Below are 18,348 nucleotides of genomic sequence, written 5' to 3'. Positions count from 1 at the left end.
GCCAATATCACTGTAATTTTTACGGAGGAGGAAGATGAGCTTACTAGCTCAGACAACATCTCCATGGCTCAGTCTCAGTCTCAGAATACGAGCGAATTTCAGGGTGAGATGGCTGGGGTAGTACTCAATGACAACAATAGGCAGAACGAGGATGGACTCCCGGAAGCCCCTCAACCCCAGCCAGCATCTTCACAGGATCAAATTCTTGCTTGTGAACCAGCGCGCTTTTCTGGAAGCATTCTGAATCTTGTTATCCCCCCAGATGGCAGTGTGATGGGCGCTGAAGATAACGAAATGGTTACCTGGATTGGCTCTCCCAGCCAGGCAAACAAGGACGCGATAGACTCTCCTCCGCATGATTAAAGAATTCTGGTTTATATGCTCTGTCAGCAGTCTCCCTTATGATATGTGGTCCTCAGGTTATGCTTCCATGGTTTTTGTTCTATCTGTTCATGTCTCAGGCATTGTTTTTGATATCAGCATGAATCGCTATAGTCTTCAGGTCAGAAGCACTTACAGCCTAGATAGCCTGTTTTTTGACTTTTTTTGTAATGGCAGCTTTAAAAGATTGTATCTCTGCAAGTGAACAGCTACCTCTGAAGCTGATAGGTCAACTATAGGACTGTTTAGTTTTTTGTCTTTCAGCTTACTTCAATTCTCGCTTCAGAATCTATCAATTATGTAAGAGGATTGAAGAATGCTATATGCACAAGTTTCTTTGGTGGAGGGCAGGCTACGGCCCCCTCAGAGGTCTAGGCCTCTCTGTAAATATTTTTATCTTTTTTAATAGAATAGTCTTTATCCAGAAAAAAAAAAAAAAAAAAAAAAAAAAAAGAGTGATAAGGTTTGATTGTTTTGATTTTTTTTTTGTTAAATTAGAAAAAGTTAAAAACCAATATAAATGGAGATATTGGTATTTTTTACTAGATTTTGTGAAGTGACTAAATGTAGCTTTAATCGTTCACCTTAAGATGTTTTTACAATATAATTTCCTAAGTCTATTTAATATCTTCATTATCATAAAAACCAACCTATATCCATCTTAACTCCACATCTACCACTCTTAGAGGGATGAAATCTATTTATCCCTCTAAGCACTTGGTAGAACCAGAATTAAGATGGATCTAAGATGATAGCATTTCCCCTTTAAATAGTCTATGCTCACATGAATACCATGGGTTATCATAAACCTGGAACTTAAAAATTACTATTAGTAATTTATAAAAATTAATAATTGATTTTTATTTTATTTTATTTTAACCAAGTTAAAATGTTTAACATACATCAAATTACAACATCCATTTTTACTCTTGATCCACCAAGCACCGAGATGGATCAAATATTTTTTCACTCTATGCTAGTTTGCATATCACTATATTTGATCCCTCTAGAGGCTTAGTAGATCTAGAGTAAAGATGGATCTATGCTGGTTTAATTCCCCCATTTAAATAGGCTACATTCCACGTGAATACCATGGGTCAATACCATGTGCCATTTTTATTTTTATTAATACTAATATTAGGGTTAATAATGTTTTTTTGCATGGTATTAATAGTAATCTAGCCCATGGTATTTGGCCCATAGTATTTTTCCCATAGGTTTCACCTAAATATAACGCATTTTTTGAGTGTTTGTAAATATAAGGTGACTTATGGAGCAAATATAAAAAATGTTTTAATTGTTTACCATACCTCTGGTTTATTTATATTTTTATAATTTTACCATACCTCTTTTACAAATATGGCATTTGGCCCATATGATTCACTTAAATAAAACCTCTTTTTTGAGCCTTCATAAATATAAAGAGGGTTATGGACTAAATATAAAAAGAGGTTTTATTTATTTACCATACATCTAGTTTATTTATATTTTTATTTATTTACCATACCTTTTGAGTAAGTATAAAAAGAGCTTTTATTTATTTACCATACCTATCATTTATTTATATTTTTATTAATTTACCATACCTCTTTTATAAATATGGTATTTGGCCCATAGGATTCACTTAAATAAAACCTATTCTTGAAAATTAGGGTGAATGGAAGGTTGTAACTCCTAATTTCAAGGGCTAAATTTACCTTTTTTACCCTCTTCCTTAAAATAAGGTGGGATATTTGAGGCAATTTGTAAAAATGTACTATGATACAAAATATTCGCCCACTAAAAATTTAACTAGGCCTGCTAGCAGTGGAGCAACACCAGAGATGAAACCAAGACTCTGAAAACTATACTGCTTGTGCACCTATATACCCCTCAACCCCAATCGAAACAACTATGTTGCCTTGGCTTGGAATGTGTGTTAATCGACCAAGGGTTTCGCAGATGCTACATCTTACAATCAAGTTAGTGTGAAACCAAGATGTGTTGAAAACTGAACAATACTTCCGGAGGTGTTAGACTTGCTTTTCACAAACAAGGTCCATTTAGAGAGCTGGAGTTCTACCAGTGTTTTGCCAAGTGTTGTAGCGGCTACAACCACCCTCCAAAATTTTTCCTTAGCCTCATTTTAGAGCCTCCCTTCCAACCTTCATAGCAGCTTTCCTTGCTTCGTCAAGTTCACAAGCTTCAGTGCCTTTCTTGCACAAAACCAGCCTGTCGGTCATAGCTTGATCCATTCCCCTCATAGGCTATTCATCTGGAATTAGTCTAGCTATAGGCTTAGAAAATTCCCCTTAAAAATTGCACATTTCTGGAGGGAAACCAGACTTCCCTCCAAAAATTGTGCAAACCTCTCTGGAAGCCTACTAGGCTTCGGGTTTGCGCAATCCTTCCTGCCAACACTCCCAACAGGGTTTGAGCAAATTTCCCCATCAAGGCTGCTCAGCCCAGAATTTGCACAAATCTAGGCAGCAATTAGTTGCTCTTCCCATAAATTGCGCAAATCTCCTGGGAAGCTAGCCCAGCTCCTAGCTAGAAATGAACGTTTTTCTCCAGCAGTCAAGCAGTAACTTGCATGTGCAGTTGAGTTGACCGATTCCTTTCGGGATTGAGAAAAATAGACTTGCATGCACAGGCTGCTTCTCCTAGGCAGCATGCAAAGGATTCCCTTGTTTCAGGGATCTATGTTTAGTAGTTGGCGGTTACATGCAAGGAGCAATTCCAGAACCTCCCACCAAGTGTTGTTTCCCCTAGATTCGTGGCATGCATGTCACAACCTCAAGGTTATCAAAACTCATAAGCCAAATGCTGCAGAGCTCATTCCTCACATCAACCTTGCAACTTGGACATCCCACATCACATATAGGAGCAGTCGGCACATTCAGCTCAGTTGTTTTCGGGGTAAGCCTGCTTCCCATGCCTTGTGCTAAATTTCTATCACTTCTTGTGTCTTTGCTTGTGGGAGTAATGTTTGCTTGATTTCTTTGAATGCTTGCTATCATTTACATATATACTAGCTTATCCTAGTTCTGTTTTAGTTTTCATTGCTATCTCACTACTATCCCATGCATGAAATTATTTTGGATGGACGTTCGCCCAACTGGTGAACTGCCTCACCCACATGCATGTTGATATGTTTGTTGAATATTTCATTCATGTTTTTCTTGCACTGTCAATCACTTCTACTATCACTTGCTGTGGCCATGAACTTACTGTATTAGTTGCTTTCGGTTGCCTGTCTGCAAGTCGGGCCAACTTTGGCCCAGACTCTGCCTTCATTAAGGTTGCATTGCACAATATGGGAAAGGAAAGCTCACCTTCCTCTCCAGATTTCCATGTTCCAACCCAACACTAGCCTCCAGGACTATTTTTCGCATTTCTGGAGGACAGTGGCTGCTTGGCCCAAGAAATTGAGCAAATTTGTCCCTGGTCCAGCAGTCCTTCCCAACTGGAATTGCACATTATGCAATACCAATAGTCAGTAGCCAGAATGGACTGTGCATTCCGCAATTCCAGTAGTCAATAAGTCTTACAGCAGCCTAGACTGTGCCTTATGCAGTCGTGGCATTCGGTCTCCCAACGTCCGAGCCGAAATTGTGCAACCTTCATGATCATGCACCTAGGTATGTTACAAGTCAGTTCTCATGTTCATTTTGGTTTTCTACTAACAGATTTCTTGCCATGACTGTTTCCATGTCTCCAGGTATCACAGGTGCTCATCTGCCTCTTAGCATTATAGGTACAATGGTTTCTAGGAGAGTAGAGATGAAGACACCATTCTAAGCATAGTTGGGGATGTAGTCGATCAAGTGTCTATGGACTTGCTACCCACGAAGACATCAAGTTGTTCATAGACAAGGACATCAAGGTATGACAGAAGCAGCATCACAACGAGTAACATCATGAACAACAGCTAAAGACAACATACCAAATGCAACAAATGCAAGAGGAGGGTTTTTAGGAACACGGAGGCGGAACAAGGTTGCAAGATCAAGTAGATCCATTGATGATGAAAGCACCTTTGGAGACTCCAACTATGAGGTGATGGAATGACATGAAGATCGTATGAAGATAGAGAATGGAACAAAGAAGGAGTTGTATGTGTTGAAGTAGAAACTCAAGGAAGAATATGAAGCAGCACAGATAGGCGAATGAGTTGGAGTAGGATCGGAACAATAGTGGGCGCATCATGCACTCACAGATGAAATTGCGCCCGTACAAGTTAAAGATCCATCCCAATAGCTAACACAAAGAAGCCATGGTGAGAAGTGCTGGTGATCACATGCAAGGGACTCAGGAACAAGCATGTCATTGTGCACACGCATGCAATCCAACCTATTCAACACACTCACCAAGGTGAATACAAGAATCAAGCCCAACTGGAGCTGAACATGTACTTTAGCAAGTTGATGCACATGACCACCAGCACACACTTGAAGATCATCACAGACACTATGCATTAGTGTGTTGTCAGTTTAGCCACACCCAAGAAGACCATGTGCATGTTAGCAGATGAGTTAGATGAAGGGGCCAAACCAATGCACCGGCTGCAACAGAGGCAAGAGTTCGCTTCAAAAAGATGTCACCATGAATGAACAAGCTTGGAATCAACTCACCACCTTCACCATCACAAGCATGTCAAAGAGTTGGTCTCATCACAATGGATCAGGTGTCAGTGATGTCTTGCAAGGCTTGCTCAAGCGATGTTGTCTCACATTAGTACATGTGCATTGTAATGTTGAGTCATGTCAAGTGTAAGTCAAGTGTCAATGGTTGGATGTAACAATCATAGAGTAGGTGAAGAGTCACGAGGGTAGTTGAACTGTCACAAAGGGTAATGTCCAGGGTCACCCCACCCTTTGCTATAAATAGTCCCTCATAACTCATTATAGAGGCTTTTTGGTTAGCCAAGATTATACTAAGACTATCTTAAAGAAGGCTTGGACAGTATTGTAACGCGCCTTGGCTTCTCCACTGCACGAAGCTAGTACATCTCTTTGGAGGAGCAGGCAGATGTTGCTGTAATGTTACACTGTTGGGGCTAGCAGGTTTACATGGATGTATTGTATGATTGTGACTTACACTTCTTTATATAATAAGAGCCAACACATTTTCATGCATATGTTGTTATTGTAGTTGGACTGCTCTGGTTGCCTTAATGATATATGTTGTTTAACTTATGTACTTGTGTATGAACTGAATCACATGCAATTATATGAATCTTGTTGCTAATGTGTTGATATGTTGTTAATGTTGTCACCATCCGTGTTGACTTCTCTGCTAGACATCAGATAGACCTTTCACATGAACCTTGCTATAACAACTGTCACACTCATCTCGGACTGAACCATGACTGTTGTACATGCTATCTTACCTTGTATGATGTGACTTCTGCATCCGAGCGGACTGGTACACTGGAAGATGTGCATGTCCTTTTGTGTTGTGTGTTCCTAGACGAGTTGGGACTAGTCCCTTTCAACCTGGAACTCACCTTCACCCTCATCTCCCATTTATGTGTTAGAACCTCTCATACACCTTCTTTGACTCATTGCATTAGTCACACCCTTGCTACTGATAGAGTTATCTTACTTGCCTCTGTATGACATCGCAGTCAAGGCATTACCTTACGACCTATTTCTGGGACTCCTACACAAAATGGTCTGAGGTCTAATTGGGACTTCTTACTAGGGAGATCCCCTTGACATGTTGGCGGGTCCAGCACCATCAGCACATTGACAAGTCCAAATGGCAAACTCTTGAAAGTGAATGTTCCCCATTTGGTCCTGAAGGTAGTCTTCAATCGATCTAGTTATGCTACTAGCACATGATTGTAACCATATAAATCATCTAGTAGCGAGAACAACTCAATCCTAGATACTATCTAGGGGATTTGTTCCATTGATGGCACTGGATAATTATCTTTATCATATTCTTGATTGAGATTGGGAAAATATACATATATCCTTATTTCATCGGACTTCTTTCTAACTGGGGCCAAATTTGAAACCCAAGTGGAGTATCTAACTTTAAAAATGATCTAGCCATCCAACAACTTTCTCAATTCCTTCTGTATGAGGGATTCCAACATTGGATGGACTTGCCTTAGTTTCTGTTGAAAAGGTTTTATCCCTTATTTTATAAGGATGATGTGTTGGATAATACAAGTAACATATGTATTTAAATTGTCATATATCCATGCAAATACATCACGATATTATTTGAATAAGCAGATAAATTCCTATTTCTCCCGTGGGGAACAACATGTACTGAGGTTGACATACTTTGGATATTCTTGGGTTCTCAGATTGACTTATTGATATGATAAATTTCAACTTTGAGTCTCTATGTTGGTTGGTCCTCTAAATCGATATGCAGGTCATATACACGTCATATAATGTCTCCAGGGACATTACACCCTTGGGAATAATGTTTCCTTTCATTTCACTAGATGCTTCCTGCAAAGCCTGATCGTGCTCATCCTCTTCTATGGAAGCATATTTGAATACATCAGCATTAGCCATAAAGTGCAATATTTGTTGGTCGTCATTGAAAACATGTAAATTAGTGATTTTTTCATGCACAAATGGTTTATCTATAATTTCAATAGAAAACTAATTTTTCAATGGTCACATCCTAATGGTTGCGTTTGCTAATGCATATGTTTCAAAATTTATAAGTCTAGGAACAAAAATAATATTAAAGGCTTTAAAATGATTGATCAAACTCCAAACCTCCTACTAGTAGTTTTTAAGATGCAGTTAGACTTAGTGGGTAGTATCCCGTACCTAATGAGTGACCACCTCTGAGTCACCAATTACCTTGAGAATCTCTACCTTTAGATTGATGGCTTTCTTTATTCCAAGTATGAGTGTTGCATATTTAGCAGTATTATTACTACACTCGAACTCTAGACGATATGAAATAATATTCTTCCTATTGCATGGTTCTGTAAGTATGCAAACAGCTATAGAGCCATCCTACATCTTTGAACCATCAAAGTATAAATTCTAGATATTATTAGCTACTATTCTACTTCGTATACTATTATTAGTATTACTATGTACATCTATATTATAGGATTCATTTGCACTAGATGGAGAGAAAGGAAGGAGCTCTATCAGTGTATCTGGTGGAACAGGTGATGGTTGTGCTTGATAATACCCAAGGCCATTTTTAAGGAAACAACTTCCAAAAATTAAATCGACAAAAGCAACAGGCTCTTTGTGTCCCTCAAGTGGTGTCACAGTGTGTTTCATGTATGGCTTACTTTCCACTCGAATCTAGTTATTCATGCCCTTGTATGGAAGCCATAAATGTCACCATTCTATAGAAAAGTACACTTGTAACTTACTAGGCCATTCTCTACTCAGGAGTACACCATAGGCTTCTGGGATGTCCATAATTACAATATTTATACATTGATTAGCTCTATCATTTCATGATAATCTAATAAGAACATTCTTAAGTTCACCAATATCTTGGACGATAGATTTTTTCTAGTTGAATAATTTGGGCATCAATTTTGTCCTATTTAGCATTTATTTTCTTTGCAACAGATAATGGCATTACATTCACAGATGCATCAGAATATACTAAGAAATTATGGACATTGTAATTAAAAAATTTGAAAGTTAATAAAAATGGAGGGCAAAGAGTGTTAACTTCTAATGTTACAACATTAACTATATATTCAAGGGGACCAGATGACTTACAAGACACCTTTTGAGAGGAATAAGATTTATCACCTGGCGAAGGTTGTGAAAAGGCTTGGACAATTATTTCAAGCTGGCTTGCGAACTTTGCGAGCTCATAGATGGAAATATTAGCTCATGTTCTCTTAAAATATTCAACAATATTATAATCAATTATTTCACCTATGGCAGGTAGTGTTGAAGTGTCTGGAGGAGAGGGTTTATTTGACACTTCTAGAGCGATGGACCTACTCTTGTTTCCAGAGGAAGTGTTATTGGAATTAGTTTCATTTCTAGACTTAATTGTGCATTTTGAGCATGATTGACCTATGGTGATATCCTTCTTAACAATTTTTCCTTCAATATCTATCTTGTCACCCCCTGATCAGAAATGGGCCCTTTACTCCTCAAACTATATCGACCATTTTTCTTTGGAGGAGGGGCTTCATTTTGCGGTGGTTCTTCAACATTATTCTTGTAAGTTGTATAGATACAATGAAATGCATTCACTGCATGTCCAATACCCTTTCTTTATTTATCCACTGGAGGTTCCTCTGTTTCTTCCATTTCTTCCGTTTTCTCATCTACAAGTAAGGAATCTGCAATGTGTGCAACCAAAGCGTCCATGTTGTGGTTCCACTATGGGAATGTCTTTTCAAAATGATATTCCTGATGGAAGGAGCAATAATTATCCATGCCCATACTTTCTACATTCAACACAACATTCAAACTCTGCAAATACTTGGCATGATGATTGTTGCGGTTATCATTATTATTATTCCTTCGAAAAGGGAAAGCCTTGGGAGGCCTGATTCGTAGAACTCTTGCTTGACCTTTTCTTTCGTTCTGAAATTTCATGTTGGCATTATGACACAGGTTTGGCGCTATGGCACAGGTGTTGTCCTTGATGGAAACTCACTCTGGTGACAGATCATAGTTCAAGCTCTCAGAATGAAGGAAAAAGCTATATACGCAGGATCCCTTTGACAAAGTCGCGTATACACGCGGGTTAGACGAGGCAAAGTCGCGTATACGTATACACACACTTTCATGCAAGGAAAAGCGCATACATGTGGGAGAACTTATTTTTTGGTCCGTGGTATTTAGTCCTTGGTATTTGAACCTATGGTTTTGGACCATGGTATCACGTCCGAAGTATTGATCCCAAGTATTGGGTCCTTGGTATTGATTTGTTATGGTTTTGGATCGTGGTATTGTGAAAGGCCTAAGACTATAAAAGAGGAAGGAGATCATTAGGCAAGCAATCATCTGAATAATGAAATATCTAATAAAGTGCTACTGGTGATTTGGTTATGGTGCACAGCTGGATCTGAATGAAGGAGGAACCTAAGCACAAGGAAAAGGATAAGTTCTAATGATGGGTCAAAATCTTAAGGCTTGAATAATAGTATCTTTGCATGATTTTGATCTGTTATATGTGGCGCACGCTTGATCTATAAATCTGATAATTTGGGTTAACGAATGTCTAGATATTTGAAGGAGTGAATTATCTTTATAGATCTGTATGCAGGTTCAGTGAAGCGAAGGCGCATATACACGTTGTTTCTGTAAGTCAAAAGTGCGTATACGCAGGTTTGTCTTAACATAGAAGCATATGCACGCAAGTTTCTGAATATTGAAATAGTGTATGTCTCTTAAATTATGTTCTAGCTGCTTCTATTGATTACTGCAGTGATCTGGGTTTAGAATTGGTGTATGGTTACTATTATTGTGTTCTGGGTACAACTGTCAGAGAAGTGTCTATTTGATTCATTCTTGATGGGTGAAAAGGAGATTGTTTGATGCAGAAATTCTTGATGTTTGATTGATGTTATTCATGGATCCAGTCTGAAAATTTATGAAACATGGTCCCTGGAAGAAAGAGAAGGTTGTAGCCTTCTGTAGGTCAGCACCTACGTACTAGTACCTAAACTAGTACAAGAGCTAAGGGGGTTGTAGCTCCCTTCCAGGAGAGGCTGGAGAATGAGAGAAGGTTGTAGCCTTCTGCAGGTAGAAGCCTGCGTACAGGTATAAGTCTACACCAGTACTGAAACATTGTAAAAAGAAGTTTCTAATTAAAAGAATATAGAGACGAATTGTAGCAGGTGGTTTTCACCCACATTGGGTTTCCACCTTATATCTTGTGTTCTTGTGTGTGATTGTCTTATGATCTGTTTTATTGTTCCTGGTTATTGTTTATATGATTCTGATGCACATATTAATGATCAACATCTGTAGAATAAATTAAATTATAAGTCTGCATAGTATATGCTGGTTTCCTTATCTGTAGTTGCGTATATACGCGGTTTTCACTAACTGAAGTAGCATATATGATCTGGGTGTGAAAGGAAAAATAATTGACTTAATAATACTGATGCAACCCTCCTCTCAGTATTATTTCCAACAATTGGAATCAGAGCAGGTCCTTTAGAAGAAGCTTGACTGCTTGAAGGAAGATCTATCATCATGAGCAACTACGAGAGAGAAGCATCGGTCAGGCCACCAATTTTTGATGGGACCAACTTCGTCTATTGGAAGGTAAGAATCATAGCCTATCTTCAATCTCTTGGTACAGAAGTCTGGGATATCATAGATACATGGTACACATTTCCATCAGCAACTCCTACAGATCCGGTTGGTAAGAAGTAGTATGAAACAAATGCAAAGGCTATCAATACTCTATTAGGGAGTCTATCTCAAACAGAATTCATCAAGTTTATGCAGCGCAAAATCGCAAAAGAAATATGGGACAAGATCATTCTGAGCTATGAAGGAGATGAACAGGTAAAACGAGCAAAACTTCAAACCCTCTGAATTCAGTATGAAAATCTCAGAATGCACAATGATGAAAGTGTGGCTAACTATTTCCTACATATAGATGAGATTGTTAATTGTATGAAAAAATTGGGTGAAGAAATAAAAGAGGTTGTTTTGGTTGAAAAGGTTCTAAGATCTTTGTCTTCTAAGTTTAAATGAAATGTTTCTGCAATAGAAGAAAAACAGAATCTACAGAGCATTACCATGTCGCAGCTACACGGAATTCTAACTGCTTATGAAATGAGGAAAGGGGGACCATTAGACAGAAGAGAAGCCGCATTCAAGGCCTCAGGAAAAGGAGATTCCTATGACTCAGGACATATGTCAGAAGAAGAGGAAGAATCAAATTTTGTCAAAAACCTTCAGCGAGGTGCTGGAAGATTCAGAGGTAAGTTACCTTTCAAACGTTTTGCTTGTGGAAGAGTCGGTCACTATGCTGGAAAGTGCCCTCATAAAGATAAGCTTGACAAAGGTAAGGAACCAGTTAGATGGAACATAAAACAAAATGTAAATAAGAAAAGCTATTACACTCATGAAGACAGTGATGGACTTTCAAATAGTGATGAAGATGAACGAGGTAATAATTATAGACTTTTAATGGCTTGTGAAGATGATGATTTCTTGGATGCTATAGATGAAGAAGGTCTTTATGAAGAGATTTCTAAACTCAAAATTCTTTTAGAAGAGAAAAATATGATTATTGATACTCTGCAATTCCAACTGGCTGAAAGGGAAAAACATCATGAAAAGTTAGAATGTGAAATTGTGGGACTTAGAAAAGAGATTGAGAAAACAAAAGCTCTTAATCTTAGATTTGTTAAAGGATCTGAAACTTTAGATGAGATTATCAAAGTGTAGCGTTCTCCACTAATCAAGACATGTCTGGGATATAATGAAGAAGCATCTCAAGCACAGAAGCCATCCACCTCCAAAAGTTATCTTGATGCAGCAAGGAGGAGTGAACAAATTGACAATCGAGAGAAAAGGAAGAATGTTGCTCACTAGGTAAATCAGGGACATTTTACTTCAAGAATGAATAGAGATCACCAATAAAATCGGGGGCAATCTACTTCAAGGACAAACAGAAGCTACAACAAACCATAGGTAAATCATTCTCAATTTGCCTCAAGAATGGATGTCAATGAAACCTACAATCATTTGGTCTGCAGGGTTGATAATCACAGGAATTTCTTCATGGCCAATGTTTCTCTTGTCATAACTTTGGACACAAAGAAGCTCAATGTGTTGCCTACAAAACTATCATGACTAGAGAAGCTCAAAAACAAAGGAGTATGACTGGGATCATGAAAAGGACCTACAATAACTTTTCTACTCTTGAAAATGAAATAGAATGTTCTATTTGTAACAACTTCGGTCATGAAGATTCTGAATGCAGGAGCAGGTTTCGGCAAACAACTCAAAAGGAGCAAGCCTCAAATGCCAAAACATGGAGAATGAAAGAACCACAACCAGAAAGATGTGGTATAGCCTTATATGCAGAAGGGAAAGAAAATCAATGGTACATCGACAGTGGATGTTTGAAACATATGACAGGTGATAAAGAAAAACTTCAATCATATAGTGCCTTAGAAAAGGAGAAGAAGGTCTCATTCGAAAATGACACCCCTGCACTCATAAAATGTAAAGGTTCTATTCTTTTAAAAGAAAAGGTCAAAGCGTGAAATGTTATGTATGTTGATGGCATAAAGCATAATCTATTGAGTGTCAATCAAATGTGTGATCAAGGAAATGAAGTGATATTTTGATCAAATGGATGTATTGTCTGTGAGCTTGATACAGGAGAAACGGTGATCAAAGGCATAAGGACTCCAAATAATCTATACATTCTAAAGGGAGGACAACAACAATGCTATCTGAGCAAGAATGATGAACACTGGCTATGGCACAGAAGATTGGGGTATCTAAGCTTCTCTCAAATAAGGAAAGCATGCAAATATCAAGCAGTTCGTGGACTTCCAGACATCAGAATTCCAGACAATACAATATGCAAATCATGTCAGTTTGGTAAGCAAACCAGGACTAACTTCCCTGAGAAGGAAGGATCAGCTAGCAGGCCACTTGAACTTGTCCATACTGATGTATGTGGTCCATCTAGGAAAAGGTCACCTCGAGGAGAAGAATATTTTATATTATTCATTGATGATTTTTCAAGGATGTGTTGGATAGGACTTATGAAGCACAAAGATGAAGCCTTTGAAAAGTTCAAATCATTCAAAGCCTTGGTGGAGAACGAATCAGATCACAGAATCAAATGCCTCAGGTCTGATCAAGGAGGAGAATTTACCTCGAATGAATTTTTCGATTTTTGTGAAGAACATGGAATAAGAAGGGAATTCTCTACAGCTAGGACTCCTCAGCAAAATGGAGTAGTGGAAAGGATGAACAGAACGGTTCAACAAATGGCTTGTGCTATGCTTGATGAGTCTAGAACTCCCGCAACCTTCTGGGGTGAAGCTGCATTTGCAGCAGTTACTATTCTCAACAAGACAAACGTCTGGGTAAACAACACTCAGACTCCTCAGGAACTATGGTATGGTAAGACTCCCATGGTAAAATACTTCAAAATTTTGGAAGCAAATGCTACATCAAAAATATTGATGAAAATCTTGGCAAGTTTGAACCTAGAGCAAATGAAGGCATTCTCCTTGGTTACTCTCCCCAAAACAAATCATACAAGTGTTACAATAAAAGACTTGGAAGAATTGTTGACAGCATTGATGTAGTGGTTGATGAAGAAGGAAACTTTCCTAGGCAAGTAAGTTCTGAAAATTTTGAAGATGATGAGGACTATCCTTCAACATCAAATGAGACCTATGATGAAGAAGAATCTCAAGAGGCACCAGAAGAATAGATAAGGATAGAAGATAAGACTCCATCCAGATACGTTCAAAAGAATCATCCAGAAACTCAAATTATGGGGCAGAAAGAGGCAGGTATACAAACAAGAAGAACAATTGTAGAAGCTTCAAGCTATTTGGCATTGCTCTCCTCCACTGAACCACAAAATGTAAGAGAGGCATGCAAAGATGAATGCTAGGTCAAGGAAATGGATGAAGAACTTGATCAGATTGAAAAGAATAACACTTGGGAGTTGGTTCCTAGACCTAAAGATAAGAATGTCATAGGGACAAAATGGATATTCAAAAACAAGTTGAATGAAAATGGGGAAGTTATTAGAGACAAAGCCAAACTTGTTTGTAAAGGGTATGCTCAACAAGAAGGAATCGACTTTGAAGAAACTTTTTCTCTCGTTGCTAGACTTGAGGCCATCAGAATGTTCCCTTCTCTCTCTAGTTTTCAGAAATTCAAAGTATTTCAAATGGACGTGAAATCTGCTTTTCTAAATGGAGACTTGGATGAAGAAGTGTATATTGAGCAACCAAATGGGTTTATCCTTGGAAATGATCCAAATCATGTATGCAGACTCAAAAAGGCTCTCTATGGCCTTAAACAAGCTCTAAGGGCTTGGTATTATCGCTTGGATAAATACCTCCATCAACAATGTTTAATAAAAGGATCAACTGATAGCAATATTTATATAAAAATTGATAATGATAAGTTGCTAATACTTCTTGTGTATGTTGATGATATCATCTTTGGTAGCAATGAAGAAGACATGAGTCAAAATTTTGCCTTAGTAATGCAGAAAGAGTTTGAAATGTCTATGCTTGGTGAGCTCACATATTTTCTTGGTTTACAAGTCCAACAAAACAAAGATGGCATCTTTCTATCACAAACCAAGTATCTCAAGCAGATCTTGAAGAAATATGGGATGGAGGATTCGAAACCAGTATGTACCCCTATGGTGACAGGATGCAACCTCAGCGCAAATGATGAATCGACAACAGTACATCAACCAACCTATAGATCCATGATTGGTAGTCTACTCTATCTAACAGGTACCCGACCAGACATTATGCATGCAGTGAGAATAGTTGGAAGGTTTCAAGAAAATCCAAAGGAAACTCATCTTCAGGCAAATAAGAGAATTTTCAAGTATCTTCAAGGAACTCAAAATTATGGCTTATGGTATCCTAGAGATACAGATCTCACACTTCATGCATATACAGATGCGGATTGGGCAGGAAGCGTGGATGACAGAAAAAGCACTAGTGGTGGTGCATTCTTCATGGGTCCTAGATTAGTATCTTGGTTCAGCAAGAAACAAAGTTCCATTGCTTTATCTACAGTTGAAGCAGAATATGTAGCTGCTGCATCTTGCTGCACACAGCTCCTTTGGATGATGCAAACATTGCAAGATCTTAAAATCACTTGTAGTCCACATATCTCCATTTTTTGTGATAATACAAGTGCTATCAGTATCTCAAAGAACCCTGTCATGCATTCAAATACTAAGCACATACCGATCAAGTATCATTTTCTCCGGGAACAAGTGTTGGAACAAAATGTCAAATTGGAGTATGTTCCCTCTAAGGAACAAGTTGGTGATATTCTCACCAAACCACTGCCCAGGGAAACTTTTGAATACCTCAGCCATAAGCTGGGAGTAGTTGATGCATCATCTTGCTGTTGAAACCTGTCTGTTTTAGAGAAAAGTGGTTGTACGCGAGTTGCATGAGGAGGATCCGCATACATATGTCGGTTCATGTAGATATTGTTGAGATTGCAACAAGATGATGGAGCTTAGTGAAAAGAGTCGCCTTCACTAAGTGGGCCCGCAGGCTATTTTTGGCGCAAGTCTATTTTTAGACTATGTCTATTTTTAGACATATGGATCATGTCTATGTTTATGGATGATTGATCAAGTTGGGAAAAATAGATGGACTTCTATTTTTGATGAAAGTGTGAGTGATCACAGTGTGAGTGATCAAGTCTATTTTTAGACTGGCTGTCAAAAATAGAAAAGTCAAATATTATTATCTCACAATAATATTTGGACTATAAACTTAATCTTATTCTCTTGGAGCACTTCAGTTTGAGCTACGGAAGTGGCACATGCAGCTGTCAGAAGGAAATTCGTTTTTCTTATGAGTCAGTTGAGTTGTTGCATGCATGACTTCAGTTAGAACTCAAGTGAGTTGAGTTTAGTGGACTGGAGGTACAGTTGATGGAGTTGTGTTCAGTTTAACTTAGTTAAACTGGTTGTAGTTAGTCTAACTGCAGATAGACTAATGATGAGTTGTTAAACTAATTATTAACTCATAATACAACTAAAGAATACATCAGTTAACTCAGTTGCATGTCAGTGCATGTTCAGTTCAACAGGGACAGGTGGTAGAGAATCAGATTGCTATCAGTTGTGACTATAGTTGTGCACCAGATCTTGCACAATCAAAGGATTGAGTATGCCAATGAGTTTGCTCACGTATTTGGCCCGCATTTTAGCCTTTGCTCACGTCCACAAAGAGTGAGTGACTATTTTGCAGGTGAAAATCGAGTTTGGGAAGCAATTCTCATCAGTTCTTGAGCAGGTATTGAGCAGTGGAGGCAGGCAAGCAGTGGAAGAGATTTGGAGATCAGATCTGAGCTGTATTGTGTGTAACAGAGGTGGAGATACTTGTGAGAAGTATTATGCTGTGTAATGTTACATGACTCAATCATTAATATACAGATAGTGTGGGGTTTTTAGCGAGATGCTTTCCTCGTGATACATATTGTGTTAATGTGTGAATGCTCTTGATGTTTTATTGTTATTGATGCTGCTATATTGTTGATCAACGTAGAGGAGCTTATGTATTGTGTATGTTTTCCGCATTAGTACATGATCAGGATAATCTCCATTGAATATGTGTTAAATTATTCAAAATTTCTACATGGTATCAGAGCTAGATAATTTGTAGAAAAAGTTCTACATGGTATCAGAGCAGCTTGATTTGTAGAAGAGATTTTTACAGGATATCAAGCGAGGGTTGATCGGAAGCAGTTGAGTTGGTTGCTGGTGGAATTCGAATTTGCAGCAGTGTTTTCTTGGTGACAACGCAGCAATGTCTTTCAACGGATTGCGATTGGAGTATGCTCTTGAGGGCAGCTCAAACTATATTGCATGGAAGGACAGGATGGAGGCAGTATTGGATGATAACGGGCTGAAGGAATTCATAGATACGGATATCCCAAAGCCTACTGATGCTACTCAAGCTGATGCTTGGCAAAAGAAGATCGCAAAATGTCAAAGAATTCTGTTGGAGGGCGTGAAGGATCACATTGTGTCCAGCCTCCATGGAAAGGCTACTCCATATTTGATGTGGAAATCATTAACAGAATTATTCCAAAGCAAGAGCGATCAGAGGAAGCTGGAGCTCAAAGATAAACTCAGAAACATCAAATGCGAGAAGGGAGACAGTATTCCCAAGTATCTCACGAAGTTCACTCAGTGTCGAGATGAGCTGGGAAGTGTGGGGGTTGCTGTCGATGATGAGGACTTGGTGAGCTTGGCTCTCCTTGGTCTTCCGAAGAGTTGGCATTCCTATCAGGACTCTGTCAATGGTCGGGAGAAGTTGCCAGGATGGGAAAGACTAAGGTCAGATCTTGTGCAGGAGGAGATCAGGCGGAGTACCAGGGACGGATCTTCGTCAAAGGGAGCTGATGAAGAGAATTGTGCTTTGGCTGCCAAAGCAAAGAAAGGGAAGAGCAAGAAAGCTTCTCAGTCTGGTGCGAAAGGCAAGAAGCAGGATATGTCCAAGGTGAAGTGTTTTCACTGTCACCAGCATGGACACTATGCCACAAATTGTCCGTAGAAGAAGAAGAACAAGCAAGCTGCTGGATCTGCAGGGGGAGAGGCTTTAGCTTCTCAGTTTGAGCTTGATTTTTCATTGATCGCATGCTTGGTTTCAAGTGTGATGGGATCAGTGTGGTTCTTGGACAGTGGTGCGTCTTTTCACATGACGGGAGATAGAGATTTGTTCTCTGATCTGGAGGACAAAGATCTTGGAGTGCACATCGAGATGGGCGATGATGGTAGATACAGTGCGATCGGTATCGGTACCATTTCCTTTGAGAGGGAGTCTGGTAAACCCTTTGTATTGAAGGAAGTCATGCATGTTCCAGGATTGAAGAAGAATCTCATCTCAGTGGCGATGTTAGAAGACAAGGGGTATGATGTTGTTTTCAGCGAGGGAAAGGCCTTCCTGCGCAGCAAGACAACTGGTGAGACCCGGAAGATAGGGGTTCGAGTGAGGAACCTTTATCAGTTGCATGTAGATGGATGCGCAGCAATGGCAGGCAAGGCAGAAGGATTGGTGAGCCGGGATGATGGCGAGTTGTGGCACAGGAGATTGGGTCACCTTCACCATGGAGCCTTGAAGATACTGCAGCAGATCACTACAGGGCTTCCTAAAGGCACACTTGCGCAGTCAGATCAATGCAAGGGGTGTACTTTGGGGAAGTTTGTGAAAGCCACCTTTCACGAGAAGGATAGTCGTGCCACGACGATCGTTGAGAGAATTCACACAGACGTGTGTGGACCTTTCTCAGTTGCTTCGAC

The 18,348-nt window shown here is 39.1% G+C and overlaps 1 pseudogene; it reads left to right on the top strand.

The window, feature by feature from the left end:
* The first annotated feature begins 406 nt into the window (after positions 1–406).
* Positions 407–18,348, top strand: part of LOC149168570 (DExH-box ATP-dependent RNA helicase DExH8-like) — a 149,055-nt pseudogene continuing 131,113 nt past the window's right edge.

This window comes from Pinus tabuliformis, chromosome 4_2, assembly GCF_031772625.1.
Source record: "Pinus tabuliformis cultivar Carrire ecotype Pingquan chromosome 4_2, CPIR1, whole genome shotgun sequence".
In the NCBI taxonomy this organism is placed as follows: Eukaryota; Viridiplantae; Streptophyta; class Pinopsida; order Pinales; family Pinaceae; genus Pinus; species Pinus tabuliformis.
Note: the sequence above shows the minus strand (reverse complement) of the source record. Positions and strands in the feature narration are given on the sequence as shown.